The 14,411-nt window shown below is 34.5% G+C and overlaps 1 long non-coding RNA gene across 1 annotated transcript in view; it reads left to right on the top strand.

Annotated features, from left to right (window-relative positions):
* Positions 1-12,486, top strand: part of LOC143256244 (uncharacterized) — a 264,283-nt gene extending 251,797 nt beyond the window's left edge. Inside the window, exons 3-5 of the long non-coding RNA XR_013031217.1 lie at positions 8,052-8,275; positions 11,262-11,319; positions 11,638-12,486. This is a non-coding gene — a long non-coding RNA (uncharacterized LOC143256244). The remainder of the gene's footprint in view (positions 1-8,051; positions 8,276-11,261; positions 11,320-11,637) is intronic.
* The last annotated feature ends 1,925 nt before the right edge of the window (positions 12,487-14,411 follow it).

The following is a 14,411-nucleotide window of genomic DNA, read 5'->3' on the forward strand; positions in this document are numbered from 1 at the left end:
AAAGGGCTATATTTCAGAAGGAAAGACAGCTTACACTGCAGCTACGGTGATCAAACATCATCACATCTTCCTTTCCGCCGGATTTCCCGGTGGATCAGCGATAAGTCTCCGGACTTACACCGCTAAAATCTGGGATTCGATTGCTTGCGATAGACAGTTTTGTGCGCTAAAAACCAACAACTAAAACATTTTTCTTTGTTGGCTCTGTTGGATAAACAACAATAAAGAAGCAACACCAGATTGCGTTCTGTATACAGCTCATGTATCATTTGACAACATTTATCCTGGATTCAGTAGAGAGTAGAGAAGTCGTACATAAATAAAGAGTAGAGAAGTCGTACATAAATAAAGAGTAGAGAAGTCGTACATAAGTAAAGAGTAGAGAAGTCGTACATAAGTAAAGAGTAGAGAAGTCGTATATAAGAAAGAGGGAAGAAATTAGAAAAACAACAATAAAGGAACAACACTGCATTACGTTCTGTCTGTCGGTCGGTCAGTAAACCTCGCGTACCATTTGACAAAACTTCCCTTCGACACAGCTGACATGTCGTGTCGATTCAACTGAGAAACCTACATGAGAGATCGTTCTTAAAATTTAATTGTTTTATTTTCGACTCAGCTAAAAATAAAACCCTGGTAATCCTTCCGTCAGCTGAATTAAAAAATTATTTCTTCTTCGTTTATCTAATGAAACGTCTTGTACTCACGTACCAAATATCGTTTATCTAATGACTTGTACTCACGTATCGATTCAGCAGACGACGTGGATAAACCGGTCTTTACCAGAGCTCGTGTTCAGACTCCGATTCTCAATCACGCTGTTTTTTAAGCCTTTCACTATATTTATTGCCATTATAATATTATGAACAAGAAAAGCGCTTTAGTTTTTCTATTTTTATTTTATTGGTTACAGATTACTGTTGATTTTTTTTCAAATTTGGTGAAAGTTGTTGGTATTAGAGCAGCGCCCCCAGTGGCACAGGTGAAAGTTGTTTGTATTAGAGCAGCGCCCCCAGTGGCACAGGTGAAAGTTGTTGGTATTAGAGCAGCGCCCCCAGTGGCACAGGTGAAAGTTGTTGGTATTAGAGCAGCGCCCCCAGTGGCACAGCAGAATGTCTGAAGACTGATAACTTGTATTACAAGTTTATGACTATGATAAACACATCAGTACGATTGTACAAACCGAAGACTAGAAACGATCGACAAAACTTACACTTTACTAGATGTAGCACGCAGGTCTACCACGTGTTTTTACCATTTTTACCCTCTCAGTGGCACAGCGGAATACCTGAATTACAACGTCAGAAACCGGGTTTTGATACCTGTGTTTGGCAGAGCGCAGAGAGCCCATTGTGTAACCTTGTGCTTACCTTCAAACAATCAACCAAAGGCACTTTGGGCTATAAACTATGTCTGCTGCAGAGAATCAAACCCAGGATTTTAGCATTGTAAGTCGATAAAGTTACAGCTGTCCCTTCGTGCGACTCATTTTGGTAGACATACAGTAATGTTATAAACATTCAGTTTCGTTTTAGGATCACATTAATTTTGTTTTATTTGAATTCATTAAACACATTTTTACATACTGTAATGTTTCTTCTTGAAATCACTGCAAACGATCACCTTTATAATTAAACTCGACATAATTAATTTATATCTACAAATCTACAATCAGACAATTGTAGAATACTCTATCAATGCCATTTTTTTCATGGTTATATTTATATTAAGTACTTTACACACATATATATAACCTAGTAGTTTTATATGATAAAAGACCACAACACTATTATAATTACATAACAGATAATTTATTAAAACAGGAACCAACACTGCAGTGTTTCAATGTTCTCACTCCGTCAGCATCACGTTGGACAGTTTTGAATCTCGCGCAAACCTACACGATATCTGGCCATCTTTAATTTAGTTATGAAAGGCAAAAGGGAAGGTAGCTAGTCATCACCACCAACCGCCAATTCTTGGGCTATTCTTTTACCAACCAATAGTGTGACTTACCTTTACACTATGAAGCCCCTACGGCTGAAAGGACTCACATATGTAGAGGGACAGAGATTCGAACCCGCTACTCTCAGATTGTTAGTCGAGCGTCCTAACCACCTGGTCATGCCAGACCGAATTGAGGATTAGTCAAGACTTATATAGTTACATATTGAAGATTAGTCAAGACATGTATAGTTACATATTGAAGATTAGTCAAGACTTATATAGTTACATATTGATGATTAGTCAAGACTTATATAGTTACAAATTGAAGATTAGTCAAGACATGTATAGTTACATATTGAAGATTAGTCAAGACTTATATAGTTACATATTGAAGATTAGTCAAGACTTATATAGTTACATATTGAAGATTGGTCAAGACTTATATAGTTACACATTGAAGATTAGTCAAGACTTATATAGTTACATATTGAAGATTGGTCAAGACTTATATAGTTACATATTGAAGATTAGTCAAGACTTATATAGGTACATATTGAAGATTAGTCAAGACTTATATAGTTACATATTGAAGATTAGTCATGACTTATATAGTTACATATTGAAGATTAGTCAAGACTTATAAAACGTATGTCCAGTACTTTACTTTTTTTAACCTGGACAAATTTCTTTGTTTAGCAGAATATATTTTTTTTAAATTTCTATTGTTTCACTAATATTTGACTCAAACTTCAACCCAAAATGATTTAGATATTTAACTTTAACCAGTCTATCAAATTCTAACTGGTTATTGTTGTTTTATTAAGACTTGGACTTTTGTGGATTTAAAGTTTCCAACCTAAAGAACATTTTCTACGCATGAAGGCTAAACGGACAAGTTAGAGACCTCTAGGTTTCACTAACGTGGAGACAAGTAGCCAACCAGCAACGCCCACCATCCAAAATGCTCTGTTTGGTTCTTCTGAAGTGAATAACAGAATGGGCTCACTCACAGTTAGAACGTGTTTACGTATCGGACTCCAGGTCTTTTGATTACCAGTCTTAAACACAACAGAAATATTAAAACTGAGTTTTTTCTTTAAACGCAACGTTGGAGTATTTCAAGTGGAAATCAAGTCGGTTTAAATTAATAACAAAATGAAGAAAATTTGACAAGTTATACGTAATTAAAGAGTAGATAATAGTACATGAGTAAACAGTAGAGATGTCACATGCAGTAAATAGGAAAAAAATTAAACTTGAGGTGAACTATGGATCGTTGGTTATTCGTAGGACTGCTAGGTGGAGTACCCTAAACGAAATAAATGTTGCAATAAAAAGTACCCAGACAAGTAACATGATACGAGTTGGATATATTTCAGCTCAGACCACGTGATCATATTTAATCTGTTTCCAAAGTTGATATATTATACAAGACCACGTGATCATATTTAATCTGTTTCCAAAGTTGATATATTATACAAGACCACGTGATCATATTTAATCTGTGTCTAAAGCTGATATATTATACAAGACCACGTGATCATATTTAATCTGTTTCTAAGGCTGATATATTATACAAGACCACGTGATCATATTTAATCTGTTTCTAAAGCTGATATATTATACAAGACCACGTTATCATATTTAATCTGTTTCTAAAGCTGATATATTATACAAGAACACGTGATCATATTTAATCTGTTTCTAAAACTGATATATCATACAAGACCACGTAATCATATTTAATCTGTTTCTAAAGCTGATATATTATACAAGACCACGTGATCATATTTAATCTGTTTCTAAAGCTGATATATTATACAAGACCACGTGATCATATTTAATCTGTTTCTAAAGCTGATATATTATACAAGACCACGTGATCATATTTAATCTGTTTCTAAAGCTGATATATCATACAAGACCACGTGATCATATTTAATCTGTTTCTAAAGCTGATATATTATATAAGACCACGTGATCATATTTAATCTGTTTCTAAAGCTGATATATTATACAAGACCACGTTATCATATTTAATCTGTTTCTAAAGCTGATATATTATACAAGACCACGTGATCATATTTAATCTGTTTCTGAAGCTGATATATTATACAAGACCACGTTATCATATTTAATCTGTGTCTAAAGCTGATATATTATACAAGATCACGTGATCATATTTAATCTGTTTCTAAAGCTGATATATTATACAAGACCACGTGGCCATATTTAATCTGTTGCTAAAGCTGAGGTATTATACATTAAACACAGTTTGGTACAGTTAGTTAAGCACGAAAGACGATAAACTATAATTAAACTAAATATCGTCACTACTGTAGTTACAGAAAAGAGAAATTACTCACTAGGACTAGTTTTCCTTATCTTAATATATAGTTTAAGCTCTAATTTTGTTTCCTTTTCGTGTTAAATATGTAAATGTAGCTTAAAGGACGAATATGTCTGAGGAAGAGGTTTGGATCCCACGCGCTGCAAGCTATGAGTTAATCTCCCTAACCATCATGCCAAGTTACAAAGAATAGAAAGGCCCATACAGTAGGGTTAATACTTCCAGTACTTAAAATCTAATTTTTTTTATGTTTTGTGTTTATTCATGACCTATTTGGTATATTAGAATACATATTATACGTCTCCTGAAGGTTATTCAGGTTATAAAGCATAACCACAATTGAAACAAGATGAATAAATTGTTAATAACTGTTTGTTTTATTTGAATTTCGCACAGAGCTGCTCGAGGGCTATCTGCGCTAGCCGTCCCTAATTTAGCAGTGTAAGACTAGAGGGAAGGCAGCTAGTCAACACCACCCACCGCCATCTCTTGGGCTACTCTTTTACCAACGACCAGTGGGATTGATCGTAACTTTATAACGCCCTCACGGCTAAAAGGGCAAGCATGTTTGGTAATGGGGATTCGAAACCGCGACGTTCAGATTACGAGTCGAGTGCCTTAAACCACCTGACCATGCCGGGCCTAGAATAAATATAATAATATATAATATAGTTAATAATAAATAAAAATAAATAACAAAGTAAATAAGGCAAATAATATAAAAATAAATCAATGGCAGTCGTGACTGAACAACAACACATATATAGTTATATGTTACTTCTTGTCTGTGTTTTAACGAATAAATGATATATGCACATGCCACCTCTGTTACCTTGGTTTCATTGTTTTTGAAGGGTTGATTTATTTCTTTTTCAATTTTATTGTTTGTTTTTTAGCATAATTGTCAACAAATATAAAAGGTTGAGTTTATAACCAGGTCCTAATCACAGTGAGGTTCAAACTTTACCATTTGTTGTTTATCTATAATTGGCTGGTAATTCCTGTTTCACTCTGTACTGAAACATATTAAAGGACCACCAAATATCTGTAAGGAAGCTAACTTCAAGGGGTAATGCTAACATTGTTTACACTGTAATTATGATTGTATTTAATTAGCACTAGTTATTAATTATAAAACTGGTAATAAGTTTAAAGCCTCAGTGAAGTTGGTTTTGGTTTTTAATTATCATGTAATAACAAAGATGTAGAAGAAGGAACAACATGAATTTCAGACATTTTTAATTATATTTACAGACATTACCAGACCTTGTGACTTAGTCATTACATAGATATTGTTATAAAACACTGTATAGTATTGTACAGTTATGATGACTTAATAAGGAAATATTTAAAATACCATTTGATGAACAATCAGAACCATCCATACATAGACAGTGCTGCCACCTGCCTGCTTCACTGTATAGAATTAATCATTAAAAGATCGACCACCACTCAGTGATAAAACAACATTAAGTTCTATTTACTACAGACCACGTGATCATATTTAATCTCTTTCTAAAGCTGATTTATTAAACAGAACAAAGTTTGGATTATTTATTTAAAACCCAAAGATGATAAACTATAGCTAAGCTAAATATTGTCACTACTGTAGTTACAGAAGAAGAAATTACTCACTAGGACTAATTTTCCTTATCTTAATCTGTAGTTTAAATCCTAATTTCATTTCCTTGTCATGCGTTTTTGTTTTTTTCATCAGACTGTTAGATTTTCATCACATGTATTTTAATAATATTTGTTTGTTGTTAAGAGTAAAGCTACACAATGGGCTGTTTGTGCTCTGGGAAAACTTTAACCGGGCCTAAACCCTTTTCAGATAGTATTTGTTCATGTGAAACTCATTTCTTTTTAAAACTTTGTCTTAAAGCTTCGGGGTATTTATATATATGTTCCTGCATACATTATTTGGGCTTTGCCCATCGCCGATATCAAAACCCAATATTTGGCATTGTTAGCTCTTGGATTACTGCTGAGTTACCAGAAGTGCATTTTAGGTTCACCCCAAGAATGATCAGTTGAAGTCAATATTAATATTTGGGCGGGTAAACGTACTTCTCTAGGCATCAGTAGTGAAATCGTCACAACCAATGTAACCCTAAAATAAAAAACTAACAACTGTGGTGTTTTTCACGCGTCAGAAAACGATATCTTTGGTAAACTCAGCAGTTTATTTCAAAAACCAATACTAAGTTTATTCCGTGCGTTGTGTTATTATATTATAAATAGTAAAGTGTTTAAAACGTTGTTTCAACACATGTGTTGGACAAACGCTGAAAAGATAACTGTTCACAAACTGTCTTTTCATGAGATACGTCACGAGGAAACTTTATGAAACAAACAAGTGACACACCTTATGTTTTTGTGACGTAGCAAGAAACCATTGCTGGAAAAACACTTTTACAGTTTTCCTAATTCCCATTACTAATGTAAAGTATAGACTATTGTTGGTAGTTTTGTACACAGCAGCAACTTATCAAATACAGTGTGTAGAGCAGTGAAAAATAACCTACAGAACACACTGTGTTATTAACACGAACAATAGTTTAGTAATTACCTACCTTCGGTGTCTCGGACTGTGGTCATCGAAACTATGACATATTTTCAGTGGGTGTGATCTACTGGACTCTTACTTCACATACGAAATTTAAAAGCAATCCACTAAATAATACACCAGATATAAAATCTCCAATTTCGATTCAATGTTTCCAGTTTATTTCTCTTCGCACTGACAGTACGGAATTTTTTTTTCCGGGAAAAACATACTTAAAATTCATAAATTCATTCATTAAAATGCAGGTCGTGTTGTTTTATTGTTTTGTTTTTACTAAACTTCATGGCTCAAGTTGAAGAAAACCGCAGCCTGGCCAACTAATGAATTGATATTTACTGTAAAACTTATCGATGCAAAATTTAGTTACAAATTTTGTCGCCAGTTGTGATTTCATTAATTTAAATCGCACTTTCGATTCCTTTTCACGCTTTTTTAATTCGAATTAAGTATATTTAAATATTAATGGAGTTAGCCTCAATTGTTTCTAATGTGATCCAACAGTACTGACCATAAGTTAATGAACTAAAATATAGAAAAATAATATCGAATATTGTATTAATGTAAAAAAACAGACCATCTAGATAGATGTCGTACTTAGTTGTTGTTACAAAAAACAAACAAACAAACTAGAAAACAAAGAACAAATAAGAGTTATCAAAATATAACAGAATTAGAGACATTAGGTTCTGGTTAAGGATATACCAATAATGAAGGAAGAACGTTCAGTAAGCGTTTTCGTTTGTTTTAGGTTCTCATGTCACCAAGAAACACTAAGTTCGGGCCCTGGCATGGCCAGGTGGTTAGGGCACTCGATTCGTAATCTGAGGGTCGTGGGTTCAAATCCCCGTCGCACCGAACATGCTCGTTCTTTCAGCCGTGGGGGCTTCATAATGTGACGGTCAATCCCACTAATCAAAAGTTAATGATGAAGCAAATGTTTTACGACAAGATTTTACTATTGTTTTCCATTGCCTGTGCGTCTCAGGAAGATTCTGTCTTAGGACCTTTTGCTAGTATTAATCAAGCTTCACGAAGTAGTTAAAGAAACAAAACTCTCGCTTTTATAAAAGGATCAGAATTTTACTTATTTGTTAATGTGTTTATAGTATATTGTTTATTTAATAATATCACACATTGTCCAGGCCAAAAAAATAATGTGAACATGTCTTGTTTTCGTTTTCGTAGGAAACAGTCATCAGAGTCAAAATTTAGTCCTACGCACATTTGTATTTCAAATACTTATGTGAAAATATAAATTCCCAAGGGAGGAGGAACAGATATCTGAAGCATTCTTGTTTTTCATCACCCACAGTTGATGCTGACGTCACCAAAATGTGAAATAAAAAGCTATGTCCATCTGAATCGGAAATATGGTTCACAATTGAAGAAGTAATATTCTTTTTGTAAAAGTAGGTGGTTTGAAAAGCTTCCAACTTATAACACAATGAGCAAAAGGTATTAAGAAAAGATAAATAATTATTGTAAATATGTGAATGTACGTTTATTATGGACTTCGTAATCCTACACTTGTATTCATAGTAATTAAAATTACTTCTATATTTGTAACCGAGTATAGTCATAACTATAGAAACAATAACATATTATCTGCAACGTGTGTAAAACTGTCCCTTTTAGTGCTAAGTACTCTCGAACAGGAGGCCTAGTTTTGAAGTATCGTGTGTGAAACGGTCCCTTTCAGTGCTAAGTACTCTCGAACAGGAGGCCTAGTTTTGAAGTATCGTGTGTGAAACGGTCTCTTTCAGTACTAAGTACTCTCGAACAGGAGGCCTAGTTTTGAAGTATCGTGTGTAAAACGGTTCCTTTCAGTGCTAAGTACTCTCGAACAGGAGGCCTAGTTTTGAAGTATTGTGTGTAAAACGGTTCCTTTCAGTGCTAAGTACTCTCGAACAGGAGGCCTTGGTTTGAAGTATCGTGTGTAAAACGGTTCCTTTCAGTCCTAAGTACTCTCGAACAGGAGGCCTAGTTTTGAAGTATTGTGTGTAAAACGGTTTCTTTCAGTGCTAAGTACTCTCGAACAGGAGGCCTAGTTTTGAAGTATTGTGTGTAAAACTGTCCCTTTCAGTGCTAAGTACTCCCGAACAGGAGGCCTAGTTTTGAAGTATCGTGTGTAAAACGGTCCCTTTCAGTGCTAAGTACTCTCGAACAGGAGGCCTAGTTTTGAAGTATTTTCAACCATATTATATCACTTGATGTTTCATTTGATTCAAATAATTTTGACATTAAAATGGCTCTTGTTACACGTATCTCATATCTAAAATTACAGATGGTTTTGGTGTGTGTTTCCTGTTGATAAACTCATTTATTCTCTTATTGTTTCGAAGACAAATTATAGAAATTTTACTTCAAATTCTTGTCTGCTCCGAAGTTGGAAAGAATGGAAGCTTGGAAACTATTGTATTTCTCTAGCACCTTCCAAGAAGGTTTGAAATACAGTTTGGTAAAAATCTAGAAATGCACTTATTACCTGCAACTTAATACCTACTTGAGTAACAAGTGTCTCTAGTGTGCCCCCCGCTAGTACAGCGGTACGTCTTCGGATTTACAACGCTAAAATCAGGGGTTCGATTCCCCTCGGTGGGCTTTGCTATAAGAAAAAATACACACGCCTCTAGAGGTGTGAGTGCGTCGATTACAATACCCTGAACTTGCTGTTTGTAAGCACCTGGCATCCTGCTCAGTGTAACTCTTCACTTATAGACCTCAAACGCAGTTGGATGTCCTGATCCACCTGTCACGTCTTTACATCTGGACATTAGACACAGTTGGGTGTCCTGATCCACCTGTCACGTCTTTACTTATCGACATTAGACACAGTTGGGTGTCCTGATCCACTTGTCACGTCTTTACTTATCGACATTAGACACAGTTGGATGTCCTGATCCACCTGTCACGTCTTTACATCTGGACATTAGACACAGTTAGATGTCTTGATCCACCTGTCACGTCTTTACATCTGGACATTAGACACAGTTAGATATCCTGATCCACGTGTCACGTCTTTACATCTGAACATTAGACACAGTTAGATGTCCTGATCCACCTGTCACGTCTTTACTTTTGGACCTCAGACACAGTTGGATGATCTGACCTCCATTGGATTTAGGTGGTTTCCATTGGACTTTGGTATGTGTAAGACAGCCCACATGGATGTGAAATAGACTATTGAAATGTCCCTCATTTTAAGATGTCTTGACCTCAATTATCTGTGGGCTACTGAGCTGTATAAATCATATGTAGCATTACACCATGAAATGCTCAACCAATTAAATAAGATAGGATCCATTACATTACAAGGGATTTGCCGATGAATTGATAACTAGTCCCTATTAATTAATCAGCTTATATTTCATTGCTGTTTTCTTTAACTGTTATATGTTCAATCCTATTTGCAATTGTAACAAAGTGTTAGATAACTAAATATTTATAACTTTCGTACAGATTAAGATAGCACTCGTAAAATAACAAATCCACAGTAAAACTGAAATATGCTATCCTGTGTGTGTTTGATGGACCTCAGTGTTTGTTTGTATGACTGACATTCGCTCGATCCACAGTAAAAGTGAAATATGCTATCCTGTGTGTGTTTGATGGACCTCAGTGTTTGTTTGTATGACTGACATTCGCTCGATCCACAGTAAAACTGAAATATGCTATCCTGTGTGTGTTTGATGGACCTCAGTGTTTGTTTGTATGACTGACATTCGATCGATCCACAGATTGCGAGTGGAGAGAGTCTTAACTATCTGGATAAGCCTTTCAAATCGTAAGCTTATTATCCTAAAACAGTGTATAAAATATTTGAGGTAAAGCTGAGACAATCGGATGCAAACAACTGCCATGATTAGTAATCACCTAAGTCTAATTATTAATTAATTAATTACTAATTACCTGCAAATACTATATAGCAATTATTGATTAGTTTATGACATATGTTACGGCTATTGATCAACTTCCGTCTTCAAGTAACTCCTCAGAAGGACTATTTTGTGGTGATAGTAGCAAAGGTTCGATGCTGGGTCTTCTTTACAGAAAAACTCAAACTTTTTAGGGTCTTTACTCCTAGAGTTTGAACTAATTTTCCATGTAAATACTATCAAGATAAGTGTCCAGATTTGAACATCAAGTGCTTAGTTTAATTAAAGACTTCACATGGGTGATATATTTCATCAAGTGCTTAATTTAATTAAAGACTTCACATGGGTGATATATTTCATCAAGTGCTTAATTTAATTAAACACTTCACATGGGTGATATATTTCATCAAGTGCCTAGTTTAATTAAACACTTCACATGGATGATATATTTTAATAATTTTGGTCAATATGTAACTCTGCCTAGTTTTTACTTGTTGTTTTTTTCTTCCATTTATTTCAGAACATTATCCCATAGGCGTTGGGTGTGTATGTGTAAGACGGCCTCCATTGAATCTCAGGTACGTATAAGACGGTCCCATTACGTTTGTTTGTTATTATTACTTGAAGCACATGTAGAAATATATATACGTATAGAAATAATTGTATACAAATTGCTATTTAGAAAATCAAAACCAATTCTTCCAATCTTAGTAAGTACGGACAAAATTACTAAAAACGTAATGATATATTGAATCACTATCACCCAACAAAACCGGTTAATGTGACAACTGGTGGATTGAAACGTACCATGTGAAGGTGATTTGTGAATTATTTTATTTTTAAGTTGTAATTTAATGAAGCTAGATGTAGCTAAGGCTTGCTTTGTATTCAAATAGCATCAGCCAATGGGGTCTTAATATTTGTCCGCTACCTTCAGTAACTTTTCGACCCAGTATGACGAAGTCAACGGAGGTGTACCTTTCAAAGTCGTTACTGACGTCACTCAACAACTGTGCTTATTTTATTGAACATTAGAAACATTTATTTCACGTTGAAATATTTCACATTTATCCATTGAAAAGTAACTTATCAATTAGGCTAAAAGTGCTGATGGTTTATTTAAGCAAGAACATATCTGTGGAAAAGGAAAAGACCTTGTTTGGAGTTATGAACATAGGATAATCATCTATTAAAAAAAAAACCATGTTTCTGGTCTTCGAGCACTTGTCATCCAGGTCGTCATTTACCCAAGATATTTGCATACAAAAGGCGTGTCTATCCCAACAGACGTGGAAAAGATGGTGTCGCGAAACTAAAATATAAAACAAAACAAACGGAAGTTGAACTAATTATACTAAGTGCTGGTGTTGAAAGCACGTGCTATGACTCCACCTTTCCCGTACCATTCTTTATCCTGTAGATTGACTAAGTTAAAAGAAAATTCAATCAGATAAAAGGGCTAGTATTGTTACTATGGTCACCAAAAGTCAGGACAACGAATGGAAATCGTCTAAGAATGAAGTCTCATGTTCTCTCGTTCAAATCGAGACAGCTTCAAGTGGATTATACCAAAGCTGGAGATTAACTTAAGAGAAAAACGGATGCATATAATTAGCGCAACTGATAAAGAAACGGAAATTGAACGAAAGTTGAAAGAAAGAAACAAACAAACTCCCTTTAATATTTTATGGCTAAATAGATGTTTAATAATTTGCTTCTTAAAATATCATAAAGTATTAAACTGCTTTGTTTTACAATCAAACTAGGCTTCAAGTTGAAGCTTGTTCCTCAATTCGGTACGATTCGTAAACAAACCCACTACAAGTGACTTGAAATTAACTTGCTGTTAAAAGTATAGACATTTCATTTCCTGCCCTCAACTAGTTAGTAATAATATTAAAATTGATAAATACTGTAGACATAGAATCAAAACAGGGATTTGTAACATGAAAAAATAATGTAAACCCTCTTTTCAATCCTATTTCCAGGATTTCTAAGTCCATAACTACAGACTTGAACTTAAAAACATTCAACATGTTTCTGTCCCTTTCTGACGATCTCTCTTTCCGTTAAATTAACAATTTGAAATATTAATATTGACTTTTTATAACACTTTAATGGTAAATCTTTAACGGATCAGATTTAACGTCAGCGGGAGAATAACACACCAATAGCATTGTCGTGTGTGTTGATTTGTTGAGAATTAAACACAAAATTGCACCGTGGATCATCTGTACTTTACCCATCACGGTATTCGAACCCGTGTTTCTAACTGAGTGAGTACGCATACATATCGGTATGCAACTGGAGTGCTGATTTGTGTATAACTGCTCAATCCCTTGAGATTAGTTAAACCCTAAAATAGTAGATTTATTAATAACCAATGAAAAATAGTATAGCTGTAAAGAAAAGAGTAGAAGTTAGAATCGCTGAGACAAGACAACTCAAAGTTTCAGTTGAAAATGAGAAAACGTGTGATTAAAATTCCATGGAAACTATTGTAATCAAGTATTCGATATTTAACCGGGCCTGGCATGGCCAAGCGTGTTAAGGCGTTTGACTTGTAATCCGAGGGTCGCGGGTTCGAGTCCCGGTCGCACCAAACATGCTCGTCCTTTCAACCGTGGGGGCGTTATAATGGTTCGGTAAATCCCACTATTTGTTGGTAAAAAGAATAGCCCAAGAGTTGACGGTGGGTGGTGATGAATAACTGTCTTCACTCCAGTCTTACACTGCTAAATTAGAGATAACTAGCGAAGATAGTCCTCGTATAGCTTTGCGCAAAATATTAAACAAAGCAAACTTACAACAACAATTCACTCAGGCTGATCTTTTACGTTTAGCTACGCATTATCACTTTCCCTCGTGGCACAGAGGTACAGAGGCCAAGCGATTTCTTGTAGCAAATACACGCACTCTACAAATGTTTTAAAATGTTGAATACTTTATCAAAATATCTGAATAAAGTTTTAATCTCAACATTTTTTACTTTTGCCCTCAAATTTTTATTTCATACTTTTATTTAATCAAAATACAGCATAGTTATTTGCCGTACATTACTAAGTAAAAATAACCACAGAGTACCGAAATTTGATATTCAGATATAGTTTGGAATAACCGGCGTTAAGCACATATTAAAATTAGGGACATTATAACTTCACGTCCATTTCTTCAATGCTTCAATAACTCTTAGCTTGTGTCCTTAGGTTTCTCCACAACTTTTCGATCCAAGTTCTTTTTCATAAGACGTAAAGTTCTTTATATAGTTTTATATACTGTATAAAATGATATTATAAAATATGCTAGCTATATTCCAGATAAAGCAATAACATAATGGATAGCGTTTTTCTTGGTTTGATTGACTGAAGTCTGAGGCAAAGTATAATGCAGAAATCGTGTGAAGTTCTCACCCATGATACATTTTGACACATAACTTCAAGAATGTTATGAACATTATAATGTCTAGACTGTTATAAACATTATAATGTCTAGAATGTTATGAACATCATAATGTCTAGACTGTTATGAACATTATAATGTCTAGACTATTATCAACATCCCATGTCCAGACTGTTATGAACATCCTAATGTATAGACTGTTACGAACATCATAATGTCTAGACTGTTATGAACATTATAATGTCTAGACTGTTACGAACATTATAATTTC

Source organism: Tachypleus tridentatus, chromosome 7 (genome assembly GCF_004210375.1).
Source record: "Tachypleus tridentatus isolate NWPU-2018 chromosome 7, ASM421037v1, whole genome shotgun sequence".
NCBI classification, from domain to species: Eukaryota; Metazoa; Arthropoda; class Merostomata; order Xiphosura; family Limulidae; genus Tachypleus; species Tachypleus tridentatus.